The sequence below is a fragment of the Callorhinus ursinus genome, unplaced genomic scaffold, assembly GCF_003265705.2.
Source record: "Callorhinus ursinus isolate GAN/ISIS: 27379988/994484 unplaced genomic scaffold, GSC_fseal_2.0 scaffold79, whole genome shotgun sequence".
NCBI classification, from domain to species: Eukaryota; Metazoa; Chordata; class Mammalia; order Carnivora; family Otariidae; genus Callorhinus; species Callorhinus ursinus.
The window spans coordinates 818,080-832,793 of NW_027397141.1; the positions used below are offsets into that span (position 1 = coordinate 818,080).

At 40.9% G+C, this 14,714-nt stretch overlaps 1 protein-coding gene across 4 annotated transcripts in view; it reads left to right on the forward strand.

Annotated features, from left to right (window-relative positions):
- The window catches only part of MYO16 (myosin XVI), a 593,786-nt gene that overhangs the window by 202,440 nt on the left and 376,632 nt on the right, over window positions 1–14,714 (forward strand). The window lies entirely within an intron of this gene.

Here is a 14,714-nt window from a genome sequence, read left to right on the forward strand (position 1 = left end):
CTTACTCTCTTGCTCACATCTAGTAAAGCAGTGTCTACAACATTTCTTTACAAGAAAATGAAAAGTTTAGGTATAAAACTCACTAGAGTTATTTGTTGCTGTGGTTTTCAATTATAGTTTAGACCCTGACATTGATCCTCGCAACATACTTTAATTATTTTGGAATTGAGATTTGGGATTTTTTTCTGGTGCGTTTATCTCTAACGAAGATTTTAAGAAATTATGCAGGATTTTTAGAAAACATGCACATCTCATCCTCTGATTATATTGCTTTTCTTTGGCAGACTGAGAAAGAAAAGCTGGTTTTATTTCATGTGTGATCACAGAGTTAAATCTATAGTTTCCAGATTCACATGGTCATGGTTGTGCAGTGACCCTTTTCTCACATCAGGTACAAAGTTGTATTTCTGACATTTATGTTCTGCAGTGACCTTCATTTACTGATCATTTAATTAATGTTTATTGATTACTGTTTTTAACAGAATTCCTGCCCTTGAGGAAATTACAGCTTATTCGTTCTTTTGAATATTTGTTGAATAACCACTTTGTTCTAGGTGCTACACCGTGAACAAAAGGACATTTTACATTATAGGGTATGGCAAAAACAAGAGCAAGCCAAATAAGGGCACCACTGAGAAATGTGATTAGTAGATTAAGCAAGAATAGAATAATTACTTTTATTTTTTTTTGTTTTTGAAAATGCTATTTTATTTTTTAATTTAGTTTTATTTTATTATGTTATGTTAGTCTCCATACAGTACATCATTAGTTTTTGATGTAGTGTTCCATGATTCATTGTTTTCGAATAACACCCAGTGCTCCATGCAACACATGCTTAGGTTTTTTTTTTTTAAACTAATTTAGCTAATATGCATTTGACACTCATGTAGCCTGTAGATATAAAATATCAGTCTTATGCTAGGACCGGATAATTTATAAAGTCCAGGGCAGAATGAATATGTGAAAAACATGGCACTAAATAATTTAGACCACAATGAAGACTTTGCACTGACGGTGAAACAAGAAGGCCCGGCATTGGCTTGTGGGATCTCTGTTGCAAATGTGTGCACTGGTGGACGAGAATTCTCCCCACTCTGCTCATGTGTGCAAACAACCGTGGAAGTGGAGCCCAAGGATTCCTTGTGGTATTACAGAAAAATTCAGCCAACAGAAAAATTCGCGAAGGTGGAGCCTGTGAATGATGAGGATCCACCCTGTTCATCACTAAGCAAGACAATGGGCACTTTCTTAGAATTTCAAGTATGAAATAGAAATCATCTAAACCCAGTATATTTTAGGAATTGGGTGGATCAAAAATGATGAATTTCTGCAAGAAGTTCTCAAAATTTATACAAAGAAAGTCTCAGTATTTTTACAATTTCCAGCATGCAGTTGGATAGGGTTTTGGAGTTTCCTGGAAGTTTTACAGAGCATTGCTATGATGTGAGCAGTATACTTAATATATGATCCTTATTTTTTTATAAGAAGAAATCAGTTATCAGAGAGTTTCTGTTATAGAATAACAAGTCAAATCTAAATGTTTTGGCTCCCCCCAAAATAAAATTTTAGTGCACTATAATTTTTTGTATTGATATATAATTACACATGTATTTAATTATGTGGAATATACATTGTAATTACACCATTTGTCCACTGAGAATTTTCTTTTCCTTACTTTATTTTAGTGATTGTTGAGCATCTCACATATATACATTTTGATTTTTCATTCCACATTATCTAATTTTAAAAATATTTTCTAACTTGTTCCATATTCAAACGCTGATGTTCTATAACTCAGAATTATATCTAGTTTTTTTTTTTTTTTTAATTTCAAGGTAATTGGCTATTTCCCAGATTTTAAGAAGCTTTTCTATTACTCAGGAATATATCACAAAGGCTGATAAATGATTAACTCAAATCCCGTCAGGTCGTCTTCTCTAGAAAATCTTGATTTCATATTTATTTCAACATGTTTATGTATGTATATTTCTGGCCTGTTGTATCACTGCATATATACTTTGAAGAAGTACTTATGGAATATGCTCCGAATTTGCTCAATCCCTTGCCTGTGGAGGGAGGGACAGTAGGCTTGTCTTTGCTATCTCGTGCCTTGGGACTGACTGCACAGGGAACAGTCTCCGAGGAAGCTTGCTCAGTTCTCCCTTCTCTTCTCATATGACTTTGAGTAAAAGATTTGCATTTATTTCAGTTTTCTGAATTTTCACATCTGATTTTGCAATATGGCCACAGGTGCTACATTACTCTGCCCTGTGAGCAGTTCCAAAGCCGGGCCAAATCTGCACGTTTTAACAGTCCATTGCATTTGGAACCACTGGAAATACATCCCTTGAATTTGGTGTTAATTGATTTGAAAGGAAAATAATTTAATAGAGTAAAAGACTGTAGGATGTTTCTGCTTGAGAAAATGATATACCTGGGTTACTGATAAATCATCTTGAACTTTTTGTCTTTCCTGTTGAAACACTTGGGAGGATATAATATTCCACATATCCTGGAATTATTTAATAAACATTACTCCACAAAGGGTAGCTATTAAACGTGGTTGCAAGAAATGAGTAACGGACAACAGAAGGATAAAATGTCATTTTAATTAGTTTTATTTATAAAACAGTGAATTAATTCTGTTACATACTACCAGGAGACCTTTCAAGGTATTTTTACTCCTTGAAATCAGAAGGCATAGGGAAAATATTAGCAGATGGATAGTCCTTTACTAAGTGAGGCTCAGCCAATATGTTTATCATTGTTTCACTTCAGTTACGATGGAACGATTACTGGAAATTGCACTGAATGTTTTCTCAATCCTTGGCCTCTTGCGTTTGAACGTCTGATGTCCATAATTTTTGTGCCTCTTGGATAGAGTGTGTCATGGACCGTGTCTAATGGGTAGTGTGGAACCAGATCATTTTAATGGGTGCTGCAGGTAACTGCCAGAAACCAACAGTTCTGTCATAACTGAGGTAGTAAATGATATTTCAAAAACATATTGCTTACTTTGTGTTAGGGGGCATAAATTGGTAGATCAAAATTAACTCGTTCCCAAACGGTGCTTATTCGTTGCTTAGACCATTCTTGGGTTAAATATTAGGACATGGGGTAGCCTGCTATTTAAGAAGGTGATATTCCTCCCTAGAAAATGAGCTATACATCCAGATGGTTCAAGGTAAGTCTGATTTTCCAGTAAGGTCTGTGCCTGGCGTCATTATCGACTTTTTATGTAAATGACCCCACACGCAATATTAAATCTCCCTTAGCAGTTTCTCTTGCCTTCAGCTTCACAAAGTAAGTTTCCAGGCTTGCATGCCTTCGGCTTCCACCTAACAGACAAAATCAACAACAAACTGTTAAAGTTTTTTCCTATTTATTCACAGCCTTTGTTCCAGCCTGAAAATGTATTTGTTTCCCTCCTGAAGCTAAATTCTCCTCCGTCCTCTCTAGAGTCTACTAACTGCCACCTGTCGGAGGATTTCTCCGTCACTTTTCCATCTCCCGTTTCCATGGTCTTTCTCTTGGGCTCCTCCTTTAAATTCATAGTTATGTCGCAGGATCTTCCAGTAATTAAAAAACTAAGGAAAAGCCCGATTAAACGTCTTTCCTATAACTGTCACCGCGGTGTCCCTCTCATTTTTATCGTCAGGCTTCTCTGTAGAGCAGCATGCTTTTGTGGACCCATTTACTGCTGCCCAGCCACACCTCCATGTGGCCAGGCTGCCTGCTGTCCACGCAGGGACCTCAGCGTGGCCCTTGCCGAGAACACTTTTGATATCGCTGTGATGGATTTCATTGTTTATCCTCCTTCATTTGTCTCGCTAGATCTAAAGGCAAGTGGGTCAATGAAGGAAATTGGGCAAACAGCCAGGTGTTTTTACTCAAGGTTATATTTTGGGGGCTCATCAGAGTAAGAATTTGAAAGAAGCTGCTCTGCCTTCTAAGCCCTGTTCATGGCCATTAAACTTAGGAGCCTCTTTGCTTTATTGAGGTATCCTTGGCAAATAAGATTGTATATTAAGTGTACAGCATGATGATTTGATATACGCATACTTTGTGAGACGATGACCACAGTTGGGTTATTAATACATCCACCACATCACATAGTGATCAGTAATTCTTACTCTGTTGTGGTGAGAATGCTAAAGATCCACTGTCTTAGCAAAACTCAAGTGTACAAAACAATATTCTTACTTACTGTCACCATACAGTACATTCGATCCTCAAGAGCCTATCCATCTGCAACTGACCAGTCGCTCCCCATCTCCCCCCAGCCCAGCCCTGGGTAACCACCTTTCTACTGTCTGTTTCTATGAGCTTGACTTTTGTTGTTGTTCTTATGTTGCGTTTTTGTAAACCTATCATTACCTGACCCTTCCCATGACTAAAATCTATGGTGAAAATTCATCCTGACTTATGGTGAAAATTCTTGCTCGATATTCACAGTGATTAAGACCATAAAAGTGATTTCGGAAAACAGGCAATAATGTGTGCTTCATGATAAATCTATAACTTGACATAAAATTCTTTGAAGATTGGAGAAAAATGTTACACACCTTTCATAGGCATCTGCCAGAAACGTGAGCACCTGAGGTTTTTCCCAGGCTTGGTATGTTTGAGAAACACATTTCCATGTCCAGGGTCTAAGGACAACTTCCTTAGGCTTCCTAAGTTCATTTATTTAAGCTTCCATTTTTAGTAAATAATACTACTGCCTCTTCAAAAGTGCTTTTCATGATAAATAACATTTTCATCTATATTTAAGACAATTAAAAATTTAATAATTTGCATTAATACTGTAAAGCATTTAGATTTGATTTCTGAATATCCTTTTAGTAAGATGTATTGTTTTTCTAATTACAGGACCAATTCACATTTATTTTAGAAGAATTGGGAAATATAGAAAACCCAAAAGAACATAAAAGTCACCCATAATCCCACTGGTCAGAGAAAGTCAGTATTAACATTTAATAAATGTCCTCCTGGTTCTCACTGTGTGGGTGAGTGTAACACACACATAATACTTGGATTTGTTTTATATACATACTATCTCATTTAGTTTTTTTTTATTTTTAGAGTTTTTTTTATTTGAGAGAGAGAGGGGGAGAGAGTGTAAGCAGAGGGAGAGGGAGAGGGAGAATCTCAAGCAGACTCTGTACCGAGTGCAGAGCCGAACGTGGGACTCAGTCCCAGGACCCTGAGATCACGACCTGAGCTGAAATTAAGAGCCAGACCCTCAACCCACTGAGCCACCCAGGCGCCCCACATATTGTCTCTTAAATGTCACAAAATTATTCCGTGTTTTTAAATATTTTGTCCAAACATATATTTAGTGGCTGCGTAGTGTTCCAGAGTTTAGATGCTGTAATACTTTTGGGTAACTTAAGCTGTTTCCAGTTTCTCATACTTGCAATTTAAGAGGGCTGTTATTTACAAGGGAACGTAGTTATCAGTTTTATTTCCTCCAGGAGTGAGGTGGAATGAGAGAAAGAGAGCTCTGAGGGTGTAGATGGATGTCTATACGTCTGGCTCTTTCTAAACGAGATGCGCTTGGTTGAGGGGTTTTTCTAGCTACTCCCAACTGGATTTCAGCAAATGAATTGTACCGTGATGCTCTGCTCTAAGATGCTCCTCAAATGAAATGATTGGCTTATACCTCTGGAGGGATCCTAATAATGCAGGCCTTGAAGACTGACAGAACAGTTAAGGCCGGGGCCCTAGTTGAGAAAGGCTGTACCACTGTGGCCCACAGCCATTTCATATGGGGCCTGGGCTCCTGCTGTCGGGTCCGAGACACCTGGCCGTGTTTACATAGTGAGAAACATCACGCAGCATTTCTGCTCTGCTTCGTTTCCCCCTCTGACCTTGCCTTCACTGTAACGGCTCAAGAAGGGCTTTGGAATGATGAAGTATAGCGTAGGAGCCATCAACCAATATGATTGACTTTCAGTCTGGGACGGGCCTTCTGTGTCGATGGCGCTAGGCTGGGTGCAGGGCCGTGAAAGAAAAACACCAGGAGAGGGACCTCTGTGTTAGAGGCTGCAAGTGGAGGTGAAGGCCATGTACATGAGAGATACACGGTGCTGGTTGAAAAGATGTAATGAGAAAGGAGTAAGTGACGGGCTGAGTCTCATTTCCGTGTAGATAGAGCTAACAGTTTTAAACCCAAGAGTGAGTCAGCCTGTCAAAGGCTGTGGAATTCAGAGGAAGATGACTCTGATTGGAACCCGGAACAACCCAGTTTGGACCCGTGGCACAGGTAGAAAGTAAACTTCATGATATTGTTGAGCGGACCCATGTCCCCTGTATTTGGTGACGGCATGAATAGGCTTATAATTCAGGATGGTGAGCCGTAGACAGTGTTTTGGGTTTTTCCTGGCTGAGTGAGTGTTGTGGAATCCCAGCAAGAGAGCGATTAGCCTCTAAATCAGTGGTATCTTGAGTGGCGGGAAATCCCATGACATTGCTATTTGTGAGATTGTCTCTATCGAATAAAGTGGAAGAAGAGTGACAAGCTTTAGCCAGCCCCTGGCTTGGGGAAACAAAGGCATGGGTTAGACAGAGGGTTTGGGAAGACTTCCCCCAGGAGCTGATCACCAAGGTGAGATCTGAAGGGGGACCCAGGTGTGTTCATCAGGGGAAGGGGGAGGCTAGAACACCCCAGACCATTGTAACAGCTTGTGTATTAAGACTCCTTGATGAGATGAGAAAGGGCAGGTCTAGAGGAGGCCAGGGGCTTGACTGGAGACAGTGGGAAGAGCATGATGAGGAGGGAGAGGTAGTTGGGACCCAGTCAGATGCAAGGGGAACCTGGCTTGGCACCAGCGATGAGCTATATGTGAGGATGGGTAGGTACGTGGTCAGATTGTCACATGGAAATGATCTCCCTTTGGATAGTGAGGTTGTCACTGCAGCTTCGTTGAGGGGAGATAAATGTTTGGACCAGGGTGGTGAGGGACATGAGCAAATCTGAAAAATGGTTATAAAACAGTACATATAAGAGGTCCTGTTTTATAAGAAATAATAGATTCATATGATCACATATATATCCATTTATAATTGTATATAGATACACTGTAGACATTTTTATAAAGCTGATATCATAATATCCGTGCGACTTTACAACCCAATAAATATGTGTATTAACAGGACAACTTGCAAGGGTGTATTAAAATGTACCTACTAGCCTTTTGCTGGTTAATCCTTTAAATGACAATGAGAATATTGAAATAGAATGCCATAACGGTTGTCTTAGAGATTTTTGTTAATATATTTTATTTATTTATTTGCGCGCGAGAGAGATAGCGAGACAGCATGAGTGGGGAGCAGAGGGAGAAGTAAACTTCCTGCGGAGCAGGGAGCCTGACTTGGGGCTCGATCCCAGGACCCTGGGATCGTGATCTGAGCTGAAGGCAGATGCTCAGGCAACTGAGCCACCCAGGCGCCCTGCCTTAGAGATGGTGTTTTTTTTTTTTTTAAAGATTTTATTTATTTATTTGACACAGAGAGAGGGATCCCAGGACCCAGGGATCATGACCTAAGCCGAAGGCAGACGCTTGACGACTGAGCCACCCGGGTGCCCTGCCTTATAGATTCTTATAAATTTCTAAAACACTGGTTCCCATAAATATAAGAAATTTAACCTTTAATATTAACTTCAAATGTTCTTAGAAACTTGTCATTTAAAAAGTAAATTTTACCTATTGGAAAAAATAGCACATTTTAGCATGGCCCAGAAAATAAAAGCCTTTTAATGGGATTATTTATTATAATACAAGAAAATCCTGAAAGAAATATCTTACATTAAGCCAATATCAATTAAATATTTACCCACTTTCAAGAACATTACATCTGTGATAAATTTAGTATGAGAGCAGTGCTTTGAAATTTTTATCTTTGTCTTTAGAATATCCCATTTCTAGTGCTGGAACATAATTTATAATAGGAATTTCCAACACATTATTGATGGTTGGAAGGTAGAGCTAGATCAGAAATATCTGTCATCCAAGTTTCTACAGTCACACCTAGAGTCGACTTTATGGTACAGTTGCTGTTGAAGTGTGATTGTTTCAGTGTTAACTTAGTGTTGCTAACATACACACTGCACCATCAGACCACATACAGCCTCTTACTACAAGGGAGATGCCTGGACTTCCAGTTCAAATTGTATTTTTCTCGAATTTTATTCCCTGTAGGTCGGTGACCGGTGTCCCATGCAGATTTTGTCCTGTCCATGTTTTTCTAGGTAGAGCTTGCTTGGGAGTTTACATTTTACTAGCGATGACTTGAACGGAACCATTTCTGTAAGAGATCACTGTTATGACGACTGCTTCGTTCCAAGGTGGTTCGATTTTCAGTCTTTTCAGCTAACGGGAAGAGAAAAGAATCGAGTCATTTCCATCAGCATGAGCATCTGATGGAGACACGTTGGTCTTTTGATTCCAGTCATCAGGGCTCCCTCTTTGCCTCCACTGGAAGAGGAGACCTGGCCGTCACTCTAGCTGCTGGATGTGGGGGATAAGAGTATTTTTTCCTTGATTCAGAACTCATCCCAGGGCCTTGGGTGCAGTGTTTATGCATAAATCAAGCTCCACAAAATCAGAAATTCCTTCACAGTCAAATGTAAAGAAATATTCAATCTTTAAACCATTTTTGAAAAGCACATTATTGTACCAGGACAGTGCAAACTATTCCCTTATTTGGGGGGATTCATAAACACCAGACCCAGAACAGTGCATATTTCTGACCAGTGCTTTAATCTAATACCTTTGCTGTCATTCATGATTCTTAACACGCTTATTTCTTTTTCCATATTATCTCTGTTACAGCGACCAGATCGCTGTAACAGCGACCATATTTTACCATATTAGTAAAAATATGATGTCAGGTAACTTGTACTTTAGATTTTTTCATATTCAGTGAAGATATTAGGAGATCTATTCTTTTATGTGTATATATAATTTAATTCAGAGAGCTTGAGCCAGGACTTGCCAAATGAAAATCACTCTTTGACAGATTTTGTAGGCTGGGTTCTCTTAATGCTTGAGTCTGTTAAAAAAAAAAAAAAATCATAACATCTCAGCTTTCTGAAGATTTTTACTTTAAGAACTGTATAATCTGCAGATAATATAGCAGAATTTCAAGATTCTCTGTTGAAGTATGAATAGCCATTAGTGGTTTTTGTGTAGATGAGGCAGGAATGACTGTGTCATGCAACGCACACATTATCCCCATGTCTATGACCGTTCGCGTATTTCTGACCTTTTGTGTGGTGGGCACATGATATTTTGTGCTGTTTATCAAGTCACTGGCCAGTTAGGACTCAGGAGAAATGCAGCGATCTGTGTTACCTGGGAACTGGGGAGGAAGATGAGGGAGTATCATACAAAAGATGTGATGCGGGAAAAGTCCTGTCAAACTAAGATGCGTTTGAATTTAGGTCCATCTGACTGCCCGGGGCATGTAGAGTGTGCAGGAAAACTTAGTATGGGAACCACCTGGCAGACTCTTTTCTGTAGTAATTGAAGACTTGTAGTAAAAACTTCGGGTTAAAACCTTTAAAAACTAGAAAGCAGGTGGAAGCGTAGATAGGAGTAAAAAATACATCTAATGAAACATAAGAGAACTTTTTTGGCTTGAGAAAGTAAATTAAAAAAAAAAAAAAAAAAAAGCTGAGCCGAAATGATGCCATAGAAAATCCAGTTACCATTCAGTTTTTTTCTGTCAGCCTGGAAGAAGTAGAATGGAATCAATCTGAAAGCTTAATTTCTTAATAGAAACAAGAGAGGCATTTGATGGTGGCATCCACATGACTCTGAGGCTGGGGACAGAAAGAAGAGAACTCTGCCAGGAAGCCCCGGATAGGACAGCTGGGAGGCCGTGCAGCACGGAAACCCCTCTTAGGGGCTGTGCAAAGTAGGTCCAGCTTCACGTGCTGCTTGCCACTCTCCTGGGTTCTCAGCTTCAGCAAATGTGGGTTCTAGAATTGCATTGTCGGTCCTAACACTTGCCTGGCCGCTGTTCTCAGCCATGGGGACACGGTTACCACCGGCCTCCATTCTCCAATAATGGAACTGGTGAAGAAAGGGATTACCGTAGAAAAGGGTTTGGGCATCCACAGTCCAGGTGCATCCTGATGAGGCGCTTCCAGACTGTGCCTGGAACTGGATTGTCGAGCTCAGCAGTACCCAGAGCCCTTGGATCACGGGGTCCCCATTTCGCTCGGATCCTTCTAGCATACAGAGGCTTCACAGTGCTCTGAGGGAGTGTGGGGTTCTAAGAGGGACAAAGAGTCGGCAGGGACCCCAGACACCTTAGAAAATCTCTCTGACGACCAGACTGTGCCATGAAATGCAGGTGAAAGCTGAGGAAATTTGCAGGGGAGCCAGAGGGGAGGAAGGACACCCCCCTCCTCCCCCCCGTCTGGGGAGTTGGCTCTAGTCCTGATCCAGTGTCCCCGTCTCTGTGACTCCTCTGAGTAGAGTTTAGTTGGCCGTGTAAATACTTGAGGGCGGAATGTTTGAGATCAAGGAGAGTTAATTGGAAGGTCAGAGAAAATCTCAACAATGGAATATTTTAAGAGACTTCACTTTTTCTTTCTTTTTTTTAATTCAGTTAGCCAACTTACTAGTACATCTCAAGTTTCAGAGGTAGTGTTCAGTGATTCATCGGTTGTGTATAAGACCCACTGCTCATCACATCACGTGCCCTCTTTCATGCCCATCACCCAATTGCATCTCATCTCCAAGGGAGATGACACTTGATCTTAATGATGTCATTGCCTGGGTTTACACAGTAACATGGCGTGACAGGGATTCACCTGGGGTTTGTCTGTTTCCAAAGTTCATGTCCGTCACCATCTCCGCCACCCCTCTGTATCTACCGTGTTTGTTGTGCTTTGATGCGATGGGGATTATTTGGTAAATTTAACTGGTGGACTCCTTAAATTGTAAACACCTTGAAGGTAGATTCTTTGCCTTAGAGTTTTTATACCACTTCTGCATCCTCCTCTGAGAACTGCAGATCCTAAAATGCGAAGGGAGCCCTCAAAACCTGGAATAGAATTATGGGATTTCAGAGTTTGGCAGGGATCCTTCCCATCACCTCATCAAAAGAGGTCCTTGCACTGTCCCAGGTTTAACGATGGTCTGGGGCTGGGTTTAGGGAAGAAGCCACCTCTCCACCTGGCAGAACACCGTTGATAGATCTGCTCAGTGGTTCTTGAATCCAGATGGATGTCACCTTTCCCTATAGCTGTCAGACTTACCTGCTTCTCACAGGTCCTACTCTCTGAATTAGTATAAATTCCAATGACTATTTTAGAACAAGAAAGCCATCCTCAATAAGCTGTAAGCTGTCAGTCTTCCTCTCAAACTCAGGATAAAAATGGAAACACTATTTTCAAAAATATCTCTGGTTAACTTATGATGTGAATTCATTCATTCATTCATTCACTCACTCATTCATTCATAAAGTACATTTTTGACGACCAGTGCTACACTTGCTCCTAAGGATACGTGAGCAACAAGAAAAACAGGGTCTTTGGCTGTAAACACTGATACTCTTGTGTAGTAGAGCAAGTAAAAAATGAGCATAAACACTAATTAGTTTCTTAGTATATAATCATTAATATATTTACATCAATGATTTTCCTGCCTGCCATGTGTCAAATCTCAGCTTTGGGTGAGGGCTGTGATGGGGTAAATATGAGAACCTCATCCTTGGGTGCTGGGGCTCCTCGCTGGAGGCAGTTCCTCTGCAAGGACATCACCTGAAACGCTGGTAAGTCACTGTGGGTTTAGGGTGTAGTGATGAGAGTGAAGGAAAACTTTACAATATATTTTGAAGGTGAAATCAATAGTGATGCAGGGTTTTTTTGTTTTGTTTTGTTTTGTTTGTTTTTTTAATGTTAAAAAAGGAGAGGGAATTTAAGCATGACTCCAGGCCATCTGTGTTTGGGAAATTGGAAGGGACGGTGCAAACACCAGTGGAGAAATAGTTTTCTGTGGGAGGGCCATGTGTTCCTTGTCGAACATGTCAAGGTCAGGATCCGTGGAAGATGCACCTGGAGAAATCCAGGAGGCACTTGGTCCTGGGACGAGAGACAGAGAGAGAGAGAGAACGTCTTATCTGCACACACATGGGAACAGAAGCCCTGGAATAAATCAAATCAACCCATCAAAATGTGAAGTCCAAAAAAGAAAGAACATCTAAAAGAGGGTCCGAAGTAAACCACTTAAAGGACTGTTAGAGAAACCGGAATTTGCAGAGAAGACTGGAAAAGAGAAGCCAGATTTGGAAGGCAAACCAGAAGCGGGTACTGTTGTGAAGTCCAGGGGAAACATGCCTGGAGCATTTCCTTGTGGAATGAGAACTGGAATTAACTGGAGAAGCTAGTCATTCAAACATGGAAAAGCAAACGCAAGGAAAATTGCAAACTGTGTCTCTTGCTCAAATGCAAGGACATAAAAACTCTGCGTGGTTTCCCCTTCTTATGTATATAGATATTGCAGTGTGCAACATTAAAACTGTAATAGAACATGCTATAGACTAAAGAAAGAAGGGAAAAAAGAAAAAAAGAGAGAGAGGAGCTGGTACCATAAGGCACCAGAGATAAATCACACATGGAGACCATTAGAGCAAGGTGTTTAGGGACAGAAAATATCAACTGCCCATATTCATAGTTTGCTGGTTAAACAGACCTGGAAAAGGCTGTATTTTTCTCAGAGCAAAGTATGGAGTGTTCAGATTAACAAAATATGATTTTTTTCTAAAGATTTATTTATTACTTTGAGAGAGAGAGAGTGAGAGCATGCGCAAGAGTAGGGGGGAGGGGCAGAAGGAAAGAATCTTCGAGCAGACTCCCTGCTGAGCACGGAGCCCAACTCAGCTGGCACTGGATCTCAGGACCCAGAATATCATGACCTGAGTCGAGACCAAGAGTCGGACGCTTAACCAAGTGAGCCACTCAGGCGCCCCCAAAATATGCTTCTGAAAAAGCACAGTACCCTGACCGGTATTGGGAGAATAATTACATGAGGTAGGAAGACATTGGCTCGTTTCATGCAAGGTCTTAGTGAATGAATATTGTGTGGTTCACACAAAACCGTAATAGGAAGGGAAATGAGCAGCTTAGTAGGACATGTAATATAAGCGACTTGCACAAAACCTTGAAATTATGTTCAATTTACCTAACCATAGGGGGCTCTTTACTAACGTGGAACCCATGATTTCTTGTCTTAGCTTTTTCTCGGAAACACTTAATTCAATATGCTTGCTTACGAAATTGTATTTTTTAATTGAATGGTTGACCTTTAATTATATCGTGGCCATTCATTGATTCAAACGTCACTCAGGCTCGCTCACCAGATAATCATCGACTTGTCTAAAGTCTTACTCCTCACCTTTGACTATAGTATATTGGAGACTTGCCACGGATCCAAGAGAATGGTCATATGTTTTCATCTCCTTTCGTAGTTTTGTTCATTGTTTACTTTGAAAAATATTTTTCCCAATATAAATACCACATATTTATTGTAGAAAATAGAAAGAAACCCATAAAGGTAAAAAAGAAAATTAATAATCACGAATAATTCCATCACATAGAGATAATCACCGAATGTTTTGCTGTGTTTTGTAATCTGTCTTTCCTCTTCCCCCACATGTTAGAATTTATACAGAATTTATCTGATATCGTGTGTATGTATTGGTAGCCTGTTTTTTGTTTTTTGGCGCAAAATGGTGGTTTTATTAAAGCACAGGGTCAGGACCTGTGGGCAGAAAAAGCCGCTGCCCCAGGGTCGTGAGGGGTGCAGATTATATACTCCAGAGTTGGGGGAGGTAAGGAAAAGGGAGGTTTTCAAAAGAACCTTCATATGCTAAAGAGGACCTAGGAGACGTGGAGGCCTTGCCAATGTCAAGTTAAGGTTGTTTTTCCCTCTAATAATGATGCTGGAAAAGTCATTAAGAAAAGCCAATGAATAGAAAGGAGAACTGGGTAGGGTTAGGCCAACATTTCCTTCCTTTGAGGAAGGGGGATTGACGACACCTTTCTCTAGAAGCCTGTCACCTGAGACTTAAGACCTGTGGCCGAGCTATTTGCTTTTAACTGGCCAACAGGTGCCCGGTTTTGCTGTTTATGAGAAGAGGTCATCTAAGGGAGAGACGTCTCCCCGGAAGGAAAAGAAAAAGTGTCTGCTTTTACCCTTCGGGGATAGCGTTCACGGGTTTTGGCACCAAAATGATGCGGGGAGCGATGTTCTTGTCTCACCGAGTCGAAGAATGAATCTCGCGGACAAAGGAGAGTGAGTAAAGCTAATGTAGGAAAGACGTTAGGGTTTGAAGCCGATGGCCAAGAAGCAAGTCTTGAGACGTCTTGGGGGCAAAATGGTGGTTTTATTAAAGCACAGGGCCCCTGGGTGGCTCAGTCAGTTAAGCCTCTGCCTTTAGGGGCGCCTGGGTGGCTCAGTCGTTAAGCAGCTGCCTTCGACTCAGGTCATGATCCCAGGGTCCTGGGATCGAGCCCCGCATCGGGCTCCCTGCTCCGCGGGAAGCCTGCTTCTCCCTCTCCCACTCCCCCTGCTTGTGTTCCCTCTCTAGCCCTGCTTCTGTCAAATAAATAAAATCTTAAAAACAACAACAACAACAAAAAAACAAAACCCCAGGGCCAGGACCCATGGGCAGAAAGAGCTGCTGCCCGCCTCCCC